General features: G+C 47.8%; 1 pseudogene; it reads left to right on the top strand.

Annotated features, from left to right (window-relative positions):
- Positions 1 to 14,113: 14,113 nt before the first annotated feature.
- LOC123455357 lies at positions 14,114 to 14,632 on the top strand (annotated as a pseudogene).
- The last annotated feature ends 1,153 nt before the right edge of the window (positions 14,633 to 15,785 follow it).

Here is a 15,785-nt window from a genome sequence, read left to right as displayed (position 1 = left end):
CTTTTTCTGAAGAGAGCCGATTCTCTAACCTAGGGTGACAGCATTCGCTAGAGAATCGGGAGCTTTTCGGCCAGAGAGAAGGCCACGAAGAGGCAGGGGCTCTCCGTGTGCTCGGGAAAGGAGGCCCCTGGCAGACATGTGACTCAGATGGTCACATCCGCATGGGACATGCAGAGCTTCCAGGTGAAGTGAGAACCTACCAGGGGGTCCTGTGCCCCTTTCTAGCAGGAGGACTGACGTCTTTTTGAGGCAGTAGACACACAGGAGTCTCTTGAAAATAGGACTGACATCAAACCCTTAGGCAGGTATCGACATTCTTTATGCCATTGAGGCCCAGGGCAAAATTGCTGAGCCCATTCCAGAAAGAATGAGGTGTATCAGGGTCCAAATGTGTATTCGGAGGCTTTGGGGGCCCACTCGCAGGCTCTGGAGGACCATCCTGACCCGACCATGGATGCAGGTGGAATGAAGGAGCAGAAGGGTAAGAACTGGATGATTACGGATGTGCCCCGCGTTCATTGAGTCACGCTCACACATATCAAGGGAAACATGGTAAGGATGCAACACATGGTCCACTGTAAACACAGTGACAATCTGTTGTGGCCTTCCATGCTCCTCACAATCATAAGAAGTTCCCAGGTGACGTGGAAGAAAAAGAGCAGGCATGGTTATGCTTGATGATGACATTGCAGAGGACACTGCACACCAGTGTCTCCAGTTTTCCAAACAGGTTCCTGTCTTTGGCACTGGAATGACATCTTTACTTGCCAGAACATGATAGCAATGTCTTTGGGTCAAATGGAAGTCACGTACCATACATATTTCTCTCTAGGATATCCCTGTTGAAGGACACACATTTAGGCCTGTTTGTAACCTTTGACCCATCTTGCATAGTTTTCATTGAATCTCTGATTTTCAATGATCAGAGCAGCTGAGTATCTTCAACACGGACGGGGGGGGGGGGGGGGGTGAACTCGGGGCAGGCACCCTTACTGCCAGCAGAGATGAGAGGATGAACTTGACAAGGCAGCCACTCTGTGGCTCCATCCTGAATCCCAGCTCACCCAGTACTAGAATGCAAGCCTCGCTGGAGCAAGCAAGGGCAAAGGACATCGGCCACGGGCATGGCGAGAAGCAGGAAATGATGTAGAGGCTAGAGCTTTTGACTCTGAAGGCAAAGGACCCCGGCTCGAACCTCCGGGATGCAGGCAAGCCCGAGACACAAGGGGGCGCTCATGTGTTCTAAGTCACCTGGTGGGACCCTTTCCTGAAGGGGCCCTTTTCTCTTCTCAATCTCTCACTTTCTCTCTCATATTTAAATAAGTCAAATACTTTTTCCCCCCTTGCCAGGGGGGTTGAGGGGCACGATAAAAACATGCTCAAAACAGGCTTGTGAGTAGAAAGGGTTTCCTTGGCCGGCACCTGTCATGTGTACTTCACAATTTTATTCTGATAGAAGGTAAGCAAATCGATTCCTATTCAAGAGAGGTCAAGAAGGAATTGCAGAGCTTGTGGGAGTGGCCTTCAAGGCAGAAGCACAAGTCCTCGCGCCTCCGTCATTGGGGAGAAAGAAAACCCCCCGCTCCTTTGAAGTCCTGGAGTTGTCAGGCTCCCTCTCAAGACACCCCGATCAGCATCCCCGCACGTTTCAGCAGAGGTGGCACCTAATCATCACCAGTGACAAGGGTAAGTGAGCAGTCCACAAACATGAACTCAGACGTTCCCGATGATCTTGGAATCTCTGAACATTTGATATGTGAGGCAGGCTCACCTGCTCAAGCAGCCGACCTGGTGCTCGTGGAGGCCCTCCTCCTGCAGCCAATTAAAGGACACTTTGCAGAGCTGTCTCTTTCCCAGAGAAACACACCCTCCATGTCCTGCTCCCTCACATTTCACACAGTCCCATACCAGTAGTCTCCCCACTTGTAAGTGACGGGGGGAAACCACAGAAATTACTCAACGTCAACAAGAACGACTCAGGCTGGCCCATGGCCATGCGTCGGCCATCGTTGCGAATTCTCTAAATCTGACCCTTTTTCTGGGAGGGCTGATTCTCTAACCTAGGGTGATAGCGTTCGCTCTCACCCTAGGTTAGAGAATCGGAAACTTTTGGCCAGAGAGAAGGCCATGAAGACGCAGGGGCTCTCCGTGTACTAGGGAAAGGAGGCCCCTGGCAGACATGTGACTCAAACGGTCACATCCACATGGGACATGCAGAGCTTCCAGGTGAAGTGAGAAACTACCAGGGGGTCCTGTGACCCTTTCTAGCAGGATGACCGACATCTTTTTGAGGCAGTAGACACACAGGAGTCTCTCGAAAATAGAACTGACATCAAACCCTTAGGCAGGTATCAACATTCTTTATGCCTTTGAGGCCCCGGGCAAAATTTCTGAGCCCATTCCAGAAAGAATGAGGTGTGTCTGAGTCCAAATGTGTATTTGGAGGCTTTGGGTGCCCACTCGCAGGCTCTGGAGGACCATCCTGACCCGACCATGGAAGCAGGTGGAATGAAGGAGCAGAAGGGTAAGAACTGGGTGATCACAGACGTGCCCCGCGTTCATTGAGTCACGCTCACACATATCATGGGAAAGACGGTAAGTACATAACAGGTGGTCCACTGTGAACACAGTGACATCTGTTGTGGCCTTCCATGCTCGTCACAATCATGAGAAGTTCCCAGGTGACATGGAAGAAAAAGAGCAGGCATGGCTATGCTTGATGGTGACATTGCAGAGGACACTGCACACCAGCATCTCCAGTTTTCCAAACAGGTTCCTGTCTTTGGCACTGGGATGACATCTTTACTTGCCAGAACATGATAGCAATTTCTTTGGGTCAAATGGAAGTCCCGTACCGTACATATTTCTCTGTCGAAGGACACACATTTAGGCCTGTTTGTAACCTTTGACCCATCTTGCATAGTTTTCATTGAATCTCTGATTTTCAATGATCAGAACAGCTGAGTATCATCAACACGAACGGGGTGGCTTGAAGTCGGGGCAGGCACCATTACTGCCAGTAGAGATGAGAGAATGAACGTGACAAGGCAGCCACCCTGTGGCTCCATCCTGTACCCCAGTTCACCAAGTACTAGAATGCCAACCTCGCTGGAACAAGCAAGGGCTAAGTACATCTGCCACGGGCACGGCAAGAAGCGGGAAATGGCTTAGAGGCTAGAGCTTTTGACTCTGAAGTCGAAGGACCCCAGATCGAACCTGTGGGACGCAGGCAACCCCAAGACACGAGGGGGCGCTCGTTAGTTCTACGTCACCTGGTGGGCCCCTTTCCTGAATTGGTCCTTTTCTCTTGTCAATCTCTCACTTTCTCTCTCATACTTAAATAATTCAAATACTTTTTCCCCCCTTGCGTGGTTGGGAGGGAGACGATGAAAACGTGCTCAACACAGGTTTGTGAGGAGACAGGAGCTCCTTGGCTGGCACCTGTCATGTGTACTTCACAATTTTATTCTGATTAAAGGAAAGCAAATAGATTCCTATTCAAGACAGGTCAAGAAGGAATTGCAGAGCCTGTGGGAGTGGCCTTCAACACACATGCAAGATTCCTCGCGTCTCTTTCATTGGGGGAAAAGAAAACCCCACTCCTTGGAAGTCCTGGAGTTGTCAGGCTCCCACTAAAGACACCCCGATCAGCATCCCCGCACGTTTCAGCAGAGGTGGCGCCTAATCATCACCAGTGACAAGGGTAAGTGAGCAGTCCACGAACGTGGACTCAGACGTTCCCGACGATCTTGGAATCTCTGAACATTTGATATGTGAGGCAGGCTCTCCTGCTCAGGCAGCCGGCCTGGCGCTCGTGGAGGCCCTCCTCCTGCAGCCTATTAACGGACACATTGCGGAGCTGTCTTTTTCCCAGAGAACACACCCTCTGTGCCCTGCTCCCACACATTTCGCACAGTCCCATTCCAGTAGGCTTACCACTTGTAAGTGAGGGGGGGAACCCGCAGAAATTGCTCAACTTCAACAAGAAGGCCTCGGGCTGGCGCATGGCCGTGCATCGGCCACCTTTCTGAATTCTATAAATCTGACGCTTTTTCTGAAAAGAGCAGATTCTATAACGTAGGGTGAGAACGCTATCACCCTAGGTTAGAGAATCGAGAGCTTTTCGGCCAGAGAGAAGGCCATGAAGAGGCAGGGGCTCTCAGTGTGCTAGGGAAAGGAGGCCTCTGGCAGACATATGACTGAAACGATCACATCCACATGGGACATGCAGAGCTTCCAGGTGAAGTCAGAAGCTCCCAGGAAGTCCTGTGCTCCTTTTTAGCAGGAGGACCGATGTCTTTTTGAGGCAGTAGACACACAGGAGTCTCTCGAAAATAGGACTGACATCAAACCCATAGGCAGGTATGGACATTCTTTATGCCTTTGAGGCCCAGGGCAAAATTGCTGAACTCATTGCAGAAAGAATGACGTGTGTCTGGGTCCAAGCGTGTATTCAGAGGGTTTGGTGCCCACTCACAGGCTCTGGAGGACCATCCTGACCCGACTATGGGAGCAGGGGCAATGAAGGAGCAGAAGGGTAAGTATTGGATAATCACGGACGTGCCCCTCCTTCATTTGGTCACGGTCACAGATATCAAAGGGAAGACGGTAAGTACGTAACACACGGTCCACTGTGAACACAGTTAGAATCTCTTGTGGCCTTCCATGCTCCTCACGGTCATGAGAAGTTCCCATGTGACGTGGAAGAAAAAGAGCAGACAAGTCTATGCTGTATGGTGACATTGCAGAAGACACTGCACACCAGCATCTCTGGTTTTCCACCCAGGTTCCTGCCTTTGGCAGTGGAATGATATCTCTTGACTTGCCAGAAAATGATAGCAATGCCTTTGGGACAAATGGAAGTCACGTACATATTTCTCTCTTGGATATCCCTAGTGAAGGACAAATATTTAGGCCTGTTTGTATCCTTTGACCCAACCGGCATAGTTTGCACTGAATGTCCGATTTTCAATGATCAGAGCAGTTGAGTTTCATCAAAAGGGGGTGCTTGAAGTCAGGCCAGGTGCCTTTACTGCCAGCAGAGATGAGAGGATGAACGTGACAAGGCAGCCACCCGGTGGCTCCATCCTGAATGCCAGCACACCCGGTAGTAGAATTCAAGCCTCGCTGGAGCAAGACTGGGCAAGGGAAACCAGCCACAGGATTCGTGGGAACTGTAAGATGGCTTAGAGGTTAGAGCCTTTGACTGTGACTGTGAAGTCAAAGGACGCTGGTTTGAGTATCCGGGACATTGGCAAGCCCAAGACACAAGGGGGCGCTCGTGTGCTTTTGGTCTCCTGCTGGACCCATTCCCTCAATGGGTCCTTTTCTCAATCTCGCACTTTCTCTCTCATAGTTAAATAAGTCGAATACTTTTTCTTCCCCCTTGCGTGGGGCTGGGGGTAGGGGGGGTGTCCGCGATGAGACCGTGCTCACCACGGGTTTGTGAAGAGAGAGGGCCTCCTTGGGCGGCACCTGCCATGTGTACTTTGCCATTTCATTCTGATACAAGGTAAGCAAATCAATTCCTATTCAAGACAGGTCAAGAAGGAATTGCACAGCCTGTCGGAGTGGCCTTCAACCCACAAGCAAGTGTCCTCGCGCCTCTGTCATTGGGGGGAAGATAAACGCCGCTCCTTTGAAGTCCTGGACCTGTCAGGCTCTCTCTCAAGACACCCCGACCAGCATCCCCGCACGTTTCAGAAGAGGTGGCGCCTAATCATTACCAGTGACAAGGGTAAGTGAGCAGTCCACAAACGTGGACTCAGACGTTCTCGACGATTTTGGAATCTCTGAACGTTTCATATGTGAGACAGGCCTGTTTGTATCTTTAGACCCACCTGGCATAGTTTTCATTGAATGTCCGATTTTCAATGATCAGAGCAGTTGAGTATCATCAAAAGGGGGTGCTTGAAGTCAGGGCAGGTGCCTTTCCTGCCCGCAGAGATGAGAGGATGAACAAGGTGACAAGGCAGCCATCCTTAATGCCAGCTCACCCAATAGTAGAAGTCAAGCCTTGCTGGAGTAAGACAGGGCAAGGGAAACAGCCACGGTATTGGTGGGAAATGGAAGATGGCTTAGAGGTCAGAGCCTTTGACTGTGAAGTCACATGACCCCGGTTTGAGTCTCCGGGATGCAGGCGAGTCCAAGACACAAGCGGGGGCTCGTGTGCTTTTAGTCACCTGCTGGGCCCATTCCCTCAATGGGTCCTTTTCTCGTCTCAATCTTTTACTTTCTCTCTCAGGGTTAAATAAGTCGAAAACTTTTTTTTCCCCCTTGGGGGGGCGGGGGGCGGGGAGTGTCCGCGATGAAACCATGCTCAACACGGGTTTGTGAAGAGACAGGGCCTCCTTGCCCGGCAGCTGTCATGTGTACTTTGCAAATTCATTCTGATACAAGGTAAGTAAATCAATTCCTATTCAATACAGGTCAAGAAGGAATTCCAGAGCCTGTCGGAGTGGCCTTCAACCCACAAGCAACAGTCCTCACGTGCGCCTCTGTCATTGGGGGGAAGAATACCCCGCTCCTTTGAAGTCCTGGACTTGTCAGGCTCTCTCTCAAGACACCCCGACCAGCATCCCCGCACATTTCAGAAGAGGTTGTGCCTAACCACCACCAGTGACAAGGGTAAGTGAGCAGTCCACGAACGTGGACTCAGACGTTCTCCACGATTTTGGAATCTCTGAACGTTTGATATGTGAGGCAGGCTCTCCTGCTCTAGCAGCTCGTGGAGGCCCTCATCCTGCTGCCGATTAAAGGACACTTTGCGGAGCGGTCTCATTCCCAGAGAAACCCACCCTCCGGGCCCTTCTCCCTCACATTTCACACAGTCCCGTTCCACTAGGCTCCCCAGTTGTAAGTGACGGGGTGAACTTGCAGCAATTGCTCCCACCCTAGGTTAGAGAATCGGGAGCCTTTTGGCAAGAGAGAAGGCCATGAAGAGGCAGGGGCTCTCCGTGTGCTAGGGAAAGGAGGCTCCTGACAGACATGTGACTCAAATGGTCACATCCGCATGGGACATGCAGAGCTTCCAGGTGAAGTGAGAAGCTACCAGGGAATGCTCTGCCCCTTTCTAGCAGGAGGACCGATGTCTTTTTGAGGCAGTAGACACCCAGGAGTCTCTCGAAAATAGGACTGACATCAAACCCATAGGCAGGTATGGACATTCTTTATGCCTTTGAGGCCCAGGGCAAAATTGCTGAGCCCATTCCAGAAAGAAATGAGGTGTGTCAGGGTCCAAACCTGTATTCGGAGGCTTTGTGTGCCCACCCGCAGGCTCTGGAGGACCACCCTGACCCGACCATGGAAGCAGGGGCAATGAAGGAGCAGAAGGGTAAGTATTGGATAGTCACGGACGTGCCCCTCCTTCATTGGGTTACGTTCACAGATATCAAGGGAAGACGATGAGTACGTAACACACGGTCCACTGTGAACACAGTTAGAATCTGTTGTGGCCTTCCATGCTCCTCACAGTCCTCAGAAGTTCCCATGTGACGTGGAAGAAAAAGAGCAAGCAAGGCTATGCTGTATGGTGACATTGCAGAGGACCCTGCACACCAGCATCTCCAGTTTTCCACACAGCTTCCTGCCTTTGGCACTGGAATAATATCTTTACTTGCCAGAAAATGACAGCAATGACTTTGGGTCAAATGCAAGTTACGTACATATTTCTCTCTTGGATATCCCTATTGAAGGACCAACATTTAGGCCTGTTTGTATCTTTAGACCCACCTGGCATAGTTTTCATTGAATGTCCAATTTGTAATGATCAGAGCAGTTGAGTATCACCAAAACGGGGTGCTTGAAGTCAGGCCAGTTGCCTTTACTGCCTGCAGAGATGAGAGGATGAACAAGGTGACAAGACAGCCACCCGGTCCTCCATCCTGAATGCCAGCACACCCGGTAGTAGAAGTCAAGCCTTGCTGGAGAAAGACAGGGCAAGAGAAACCAGCCACGGGATTGGTGGGAAGCGGGAGATGACTTAGAGATCAGAGCCTTTGACTGTGAAGTCACAGGACCCAGGTTCGAGTCTCCGGGACGCAGGCGAGCCCGAGGCAAAAGGGGACGCTCGTGTGCTTTTCTTCACCTGCTGGGCCCATTCCCTCAATAGGTCCTTTTCTCTTCTCAATCTCTCACTTTCTCTCTCATAGTTAAATAAGTTGAACACTTTTCTTCCCCCTTGGGGGAGGCAGGGGGCGGGGTGTGTCCGCGATGAAACCATGCTCAACAAGGGTTTGTGAAGAGACAGGGCCTCCTTGGGCGACAGCTGTCATGTGTACTTTGCCATTTCATTCTGATACAAGGTAAGCAAATCAATTCCTATTCAAGACAGGTCATGAAGGAATTGCACAGCCTGTCGGAGTGCCGTTCAAACCACAAGCAACAGTCCTCGCGTGCTCCTCTGTCATTGGGGGGAAGAAAACGCCACTCCTTTGAAGTCCTGGACTTGTCAGGCTCTCTCTCAAGACACCCCGACCAGCATCCCCGCACGTTTCAGAAGAGGTGGCGCCTAACCACCACCAGTGACAAGGGTAAGTGAGCAGTCCACGAACGTGGACTCAGACGTTCTCGACGATTTTGGAATCACTGAACGTTTGATACGTGAGGCAGGCTCTCCTGCTCAGGCAGCCGGCTTGGCGCTCGTGGAGGCCCTCCTCCTGCCGCCAATTAAACAACACTTTGCGGAGCGGTCTCATTCCCAGAGAAACCCACCCTCCGCGCCCTGCTCCCTCACATTTCACAGAGTCTCGTTCCTCTAGGCTCCCAAGTTGTAAGTGACGGGGTGAACCTGCAGAAATTTCTCCCTTTCCACAAGAATGCCTCGGGTTTGCACATGGCCGTGGTTCGGCCAACTTTGTGAATTCTATAATTCTGACCCTTTTTCTGAAGAGAGCCGATTCTCTAACCTAGGGTGATAGAGTTTGCTCTCACCCTAGGTTAGAGAATCGGGAGCTTTTTGGCCAGTGTGAAGGCCATGAAGAGGCAGGGGCTCTCCGTGTGCTAGGGAAAGGAGGCTCCTGACAGACATGTGACTCAAATGGTCACATCCGCATGGGACATGCAGAGCTTCCAGGTGAACTGAGAAGCTACCAGGGAGTGTTGTGCCCCTTTCTACCAGGAGGACCGACGTCTTTTTGAGGCAGTAGACACCCAGGAGTCTCTCGAAAATAGGACTGACATCAAACCCATAGGCAGGTATGGACATTCTTTATGCCTTTGAGGCCCAGGGCAAAATTGCTGAGCCCATTCCAGAAAGAAATGAGGTGTGTCAGGGTCCAAACCTGTATTCGGAGGCTTTGTGTGCCCACCCGCAGGCTCTGGAGGACCACCCTGACCCGACCATTGAAGCAGTGGCAATGAAGGAGCAGAAGGGTAAGTATTGGATAGTCACGGATGTGCCCCCTCCTTCATTGGGTTACGTTCACAGATATCAAGGGAAGACGATGAGTACGTAACACACGGTCCACTGTGAACACAGTTAGAATCTGTTGTGGCCTTCCATGCTCCTCACAGTCCTCAGAAGTTCCATGTGACGTGGAAGAAAAAGAGCAAGCAAGGCTATGCTGTATGGTGACATAGCAGAGGACCCTGCACACCAGCATCTCCAGTTTTCCACACAGCTTCCTGCCTTTGGCACTGGAATGATATCTTTACTTGCCAGAAAATGACAGCAATGTCTTTGGGTCAAATGCAAGGCACGTACATATTTCTCTCTTGGATATCCCTATTGAAGGACCAACATTTAGGCCTGTTTGTATCCTTTGACCCACCTGGCATAGTTTTCATTGAATGTCCGATTTGTAATGATCAGAGAAGTTGAGTATCATCAGAACGGGGTGCTTGAAGTCAGGCCAGGTGCCTTTACTGCCAGCAGAGATGAGAGGATGAACAAGGTGACAAGGCAGCCACCCTGTGGCTCCATCCTGTATGCCAGCACACCCGGTAGTAGAAGTCAAGCCTTGCTCGAGTATGACCGGGCAAGGGAAACCAGCCACGGGTTTGGTGGGAAACGGGAGATGGCTTAGAGATCATAGCCTTTGATTGTTAAGTCACAGGACCCCGGTTCGAGTCTCCCGGATGCAGGCGAGCCCGAGACACAAGGGGGCGCTCGTGTGCTTTTTGTCGCCTGCTGGGCCCATTACCTCAATGGGTCCCTTTCTCTTCTCAATCTCTCACTTTCTCTCTCATAATTAAATAAGTCAAAAACTTTTTTTTCCCCCTTGCGGGGGGCGGGGGGCGGGGTGTGTCCACGATGAAACCGTGCTCAACACAGGTTTGTGAAGAGACAGGGCCTCCTTGGCTGGCAGCTGTCATGTGTACTTTGCCATTTCATTCTGATACAAGGTTAGCAAATCAATTCCTATTCAAGACAGGTCAAGAAGGAATTGCAGAGCCTATCGGAGTGGCCTTCAACCCACAAGCAACAGTCCTCGCACCTCTGTCATTGGGGGGAAGAATACCCCACTCCTTTGAAGTCCTGGACTTGTCAGGCTCTCCTCAAGACACCCTGACCAGCATCCCTGCACATTTCAGAATAGGTGGTGCCTAACCACCACCAGTGACAAGGGTAAGTGAGCAGTCCACGAACGTGGACTCAGACGTTCTCAACCATTTTGGAATCTCTGAACGTTTGATATGTGGTGTAGGCTCTCCTGCTCAGGCAGCTGTCTTGGCGCTCATGGAGGCCCTCCTCCTGCCGCCAATTAAAGGACACTTTGCGGATCGTTCTCATTCCCAGAGAATCCCACCCTTTCACCATTGTCAGGAGCCATTTTGGCTGGACTTGTATCCATAGCTCTGGGCTTCTGGCAGCAAGACATTAGCAAAACTATAGCAGCCTACCTGGAAGCAAGATTATGTATATTCAGCCATTTGGCTGATCTTTTGTACTGAGAAGTGACTGAGTGCAAAAACTCTGTAACAGGAAGTGTTTTTTTGATAGAAACTTGTGAAGCTCATTGTCCATGGAAAAACTGTTTGTAAAAACAAATAAAAAGGAATGCTGTGAAATAAACCGTGTCTTCAGTCCTGGCTTGAGGCCTTGCTTCAGCCCTGGACTGGGGTCCATGCTTTCAGTCTTTCTTCTGTCTTTCCTTAATCCTCACTCCCCATCAGGCTCAAACCCTTTCAACTGGCACCTCTGGCACACCATGGAGCTATTTCTCCAGCCCTCCTCCCTTCCCCCTTTTCCTTTTTATTTACATGTGCATGTATAGGCACGTTTTCATCTCTGCCAGTGGTTTTATTTATTTATTTATGTTGGTTTTTCGAGATAGGGTCTCACTCTAGTCCAGGCTGACCTGGAATTCACTGTGTAGTCTCAGGCTGGCCTCGAACTCACTGTAATCCTCCTACCTCTGCCTCCAGAGTGCTGGGATTAAAGGCGTGTGCCACCCCGTCCTTCTCTGCCAGTGTTTTTTGCACATTCTCCTGTTGCTATTGTCCACTTATGTTGGCCAGGGATGATGTCTACCCTCTGCTCATGCCATCACTTTCCCTGCCATCATGGAGCTACCCTCTTGAGCCTGTAAGCCAAAATTAGTCCCCCCTTTTTTTCCCACAAGCTGCTCTGGGTGGGTGATTTCTATCAGCAATGTGATCCTGTCTGCAACAACTTAAATCTAGCAGTAGGGAAAAAAAAAGTAACCTTAGAAACAAAGTTGAGAAATCAGGAAACATGAAAGTTTGTTATTGGAAAAACTTCCCAAATTTTCCATTTGTTGCCAAACACTCAGTTTAACCAGAAATAATAAATTGGTCGGGCGTGGTGGCACAAGCCTTTAATTCTAGCATGTGGGAGGCAGAGGTAGGAGGATCGCCATGAGTTTGAGGCCACCCTGAAACTACATAGTGAATTCCAGGTCAGTCTGGGCCAGAGTGAAATTATACCTTAAAAAAACAAAAAAGAAAAAGAAAAAGAGAGAGAGAGCCCATCCTATGAATTAGTATACCTCAATAAATCAGATGATCTGAGTGCTAGGGAAAAAATCCTAAAATACCTGAGTCTCCTTCATACTGAGTCACAATTAGAAAATTTGAATAAATTCAAACAAGGGTAACTGCCTTCAGATAAAAACCTTCCAAATTCCACCAATAACCAACCCATGAGGCCTGTGGATTCTAGCCCTGCCCTATTATCCAGTGTCTTCCAACTTCAATATCTCACTGCATCCCATTTTAGCCACTTGTCTGCCATCCCTTCCCTCACATAGCAGGCACCCAAAATCTTGCAGCATGGAAACTGCCATCCTCTCTGCTTGGAGGACTTATTTCTGCTTGATAATTTCATTTCTTTCCTTTAGTTTTTTTTCTTTTTCTTTTACCATTGTAGTTGGGGAGACAGACTGAGCTGGAAATGGGAGGAAGGGTGTTGTAGACAGGTGAAAGGTTTTGAATTTTACCACTATGCTGTGGGATGTCAGAAAACTTGTATTTATCATACCATCAGTATCTTTATACCTAAGAACAAATCATACTTCATTATGTCTAAAAAGTAATTTATACACTATCCCTCCAGTTGTCTTCTCTCTCACTTCTTGAATTTTAGCTCTGAACTGCTCATCCTAGCACCAAAGTTGTGAACGTGGCTTTCATTTGTTCATTGCATGTGTGGATGCACATATATGTGGGCATGCATGCATGTGTGTACATGCATGTGGGGGCCAGAGGACAACCTCAGGTATTGTTCCACAAGCACTGTGGTTCTTTTTATTCTTTCTTTGGGATGCAGTCTCTCACTGACCATGGACTTTTCTGTCTCTGGGATCCCAGAACTGGGACTCAAGTGCACACCTCCATGTCTATCTTTTTTTAAATTTATTTTTAATTTTTTGTTCATTTTTACTTATATGAAAGTGACAGAGAGAGAGAGAGAGAGAGAGAGAGAGAATGGGTGCGCCAGGGCCTCCAAGTCACTGCAAAGGAACTCCAGACACTTGTACCCCTTTGTGCATCTGGCTAATCTGGGCCCTGGGGAATCAAGCCTTGAACTGGAGTCCTTAGGCTTCACAGGCAACAGCTTAACCACTAAGCAATCTCTCTGGCTATTTCTTCTTGTTCTTGTTCTGCTTCTTCTGTTTGTTCTTCTTGTTCTTGTCCTCCTCCTCCTCCTTCTTCTACGTGAGTTCTATGGATCAAACTCAGGTCCTCACGCTTACAAAGCAAGCACATTACCAACTGAGCTCTCCCAGAGCCCCTCATCAGTTTATTCTTACCGCTCATGTGAAGAAATCCTTAGATGTAGACATACTTATGTTGAACAGTTGAAAAGCTCTTAATCCACTTTCTGTTTTTTTTTTTCCAACTTGACCACGTGTAGAGGTTTTCACTTATTATTTCCATGATGACAATTTTGATTCTGAGCATGGTTCTGATTATCCTATATATATCACCAACCTTGTGCCGAGTATTTTAAAATCTTAAGTTTTATCTTTTGATGCCATTCTTCCTCCATTATTTAAGAGATATTGTTATGGGCTTTCTGAGGCCCAGGTGTTGCCAAGACTGCCAAAATGTTTTGGAGCTTTTAAAAATATTTTAAATGTTTTTTCCCAGGAGAAAGAGAGAGAGGGAGAAAAGAAAAAAAGGAAGGTAAGTAAGTGTGGGCACTCCATGGCCTTTTGCCACTGCAAGTGAACCCCACATGCATGTATCACTATGTGCATCTGGCTTTTGGGGGGCACTGGGGAATCAAACCCATGCCATCAGGTTTTATAAGCAAGTGTTTTTAACTGCTGAACCTCCTCTATCCCTGTTTTTGAGCTTCTTTTAACTGAATCTAGGAAATTTCAAAATAGATTTGAGACTGTACAGACAGAAGCTACAACAAGGGAAATTTAGTGCCAATGCAACAAAAAGAAATTATGGTTTTCTTAAAGATTTATTTTTATTTATTTATTTATTAGACACAGAGAGAGGGATGGGGGAGAGAGAGCGAAAGAGTGAGAATGGGCAGGCCAGGACCTCTAGCCACTGCAAATGAACTCCAGATGCATGTGCCACCATGTGCATCTGGCTTACACAGGACCTGGAGAATCGAACCTGGGTCCTTAGTCTTTGAAGGCATGTGCCTTAACTGCTAAGCCAGCTCTCCAGCCCAGTAAATTATGTTATTTTTGTGTGTACCACAGAGCTAATATTTTATGCCAATGAGCAGTCAAGACATGAGTGTTGACTCTGTATAATTCCTATAAATTGGTCTTAAGGTTCAAAGTTTTGTGTGGTACTCCAAATAAATATGTTGTCATTGATGCTGCAGGTGCAGCAAAACCTCACTGTTGTGTGAATATTGTGATTCATCATATAGATGTTTTATTCTGTCACTCTGGTATAGAGGACTAATTCCATCTCTAAGTTGCTGAGGAAAGCCAGAGGAAGGAAAGAGGTTATTTATTGCTCCTCTTCTCCCAACTGCAAAATAAAAATAAAAGGCACGAAAAAAAAAAAAAAAAAACAACCCTGTCTCTTCAGGATTTCGTTTGCTGTCTTTCTGGGAGTGGTGTGCATTGTGGCTCTTATGTTGTCTATGCTGGGGGATATGAAATCACTGGTGCCTCTTTACTTCCAGTTAAGTGTGAATCAAAAATTAGTGGCTGCTAATATCTTAGGTCTTATCACAGTGGTTATACTTTGAACATGAGCAAGGATTAAAAGTGACTTCTGGCTGGGCATGGTGGTACACCCCTTTATTCTCATCACTTGGGAGGCAGAGGTAGGAGGATTATCCTGAGTAAGAGATAATCCTGAGACTGAATAGTGAATTCCAGGTCAACCTTGGCTAGAGTGAGACCCTACTAGGAAAAAAAATAAACCTGACATGTAAATTTATTTTGATCATATGAATATAGAATGCCTTTTATCATTATTTCATTCCATAAGAACACTAAAAATTATTGGATAATTTCAAATAATGACAAATGTATAATACATATTTTCAATTAGTCTTTAACTTTGAAGGACCCTGTCACTTTATGTTACAGACAATAAGGATTCTTCTGCGTGATACCTAGAAAATTATCTGAAGTAGAATAAAATAATTGTTTTTGAAAAGGAGATACCATTTGGCTAGCCGTGGTGGGGCATGTCTTTAATGCCAGCACTCATGAGGTAGAGGTAGGAGGATCAAAGTAAGTTCAAGACTAGCCTGAGACCATATAATGAATTCCAGGTTAGCCTGGGCTAAAAAAGAAAGAAAGGAAGAAAGAAAGAAAGAAAGAAAGAAAGAAAGAAAGAAAGAAGAAGAAGGAAGGAAGGAAGGAAGGAAGGAAGGAAGGAAGGAAGGAAGGAAGGAAGGAAGGAAGGAAGGAAGGAAGGAAGGAAGGAAGGAAGGGAAGGAAGGAAGGAAGGAAGAAAGAAGGAAAGAAAGAAGGAAATGGTTAACAGTTGCACTGTGTACCACTCAAAATACTGGATCTAACATCTAATACTTTTCCTCTCAGAGCATCATTTTCATCTGGTAATTGGTGAGATCATTATATAACACGACACACTACTATTTTTAGTGTTAGCCTTAGAGTTAGAGGTTTGTGGCTAGTGTCAAGGCCAGGTTTAGGATTAGGGTCAGTGTCTGTTTCAGGGTCAGGATTGGGGTCAGAGTCAGGTTGAGTTTAGGAATTTTGGGGTGAAGGTTAGGTGTGAAGGTTTTGGTTAGAGTGAGAGTCAGGAGATCACATTCTGCAATCACTGCCTGTCTTTACCTCATTAAATTACCTTATAGAAGGGTATTATCATACCCCAAAAGAAAGGCATTGTAGACACTTTTCGTGGATGTATGACTATACTGAGAT

The sequence above is a fragment of the Jaculus jaculus genome, chromosome 16 (assembly GCF_020740685.1).
Source record: "Jaculus jaculus isolate mJacJac1 chromosome 16, mJacJac1.mat.Y.cur, whole genome shotgun sequence".
Classification (NCBI taxonomy): Eukaryota; Metazoa; Chordata; class Mammalia; order Rodentia; family Dipodidae; genus Jaculus; species Jaculus jaculus.
The sequence above is the reverse complement of the archived record's forward strand: the minus strand, read 5'-3'. Positions and strand labels throughout refer to the sequence as shown.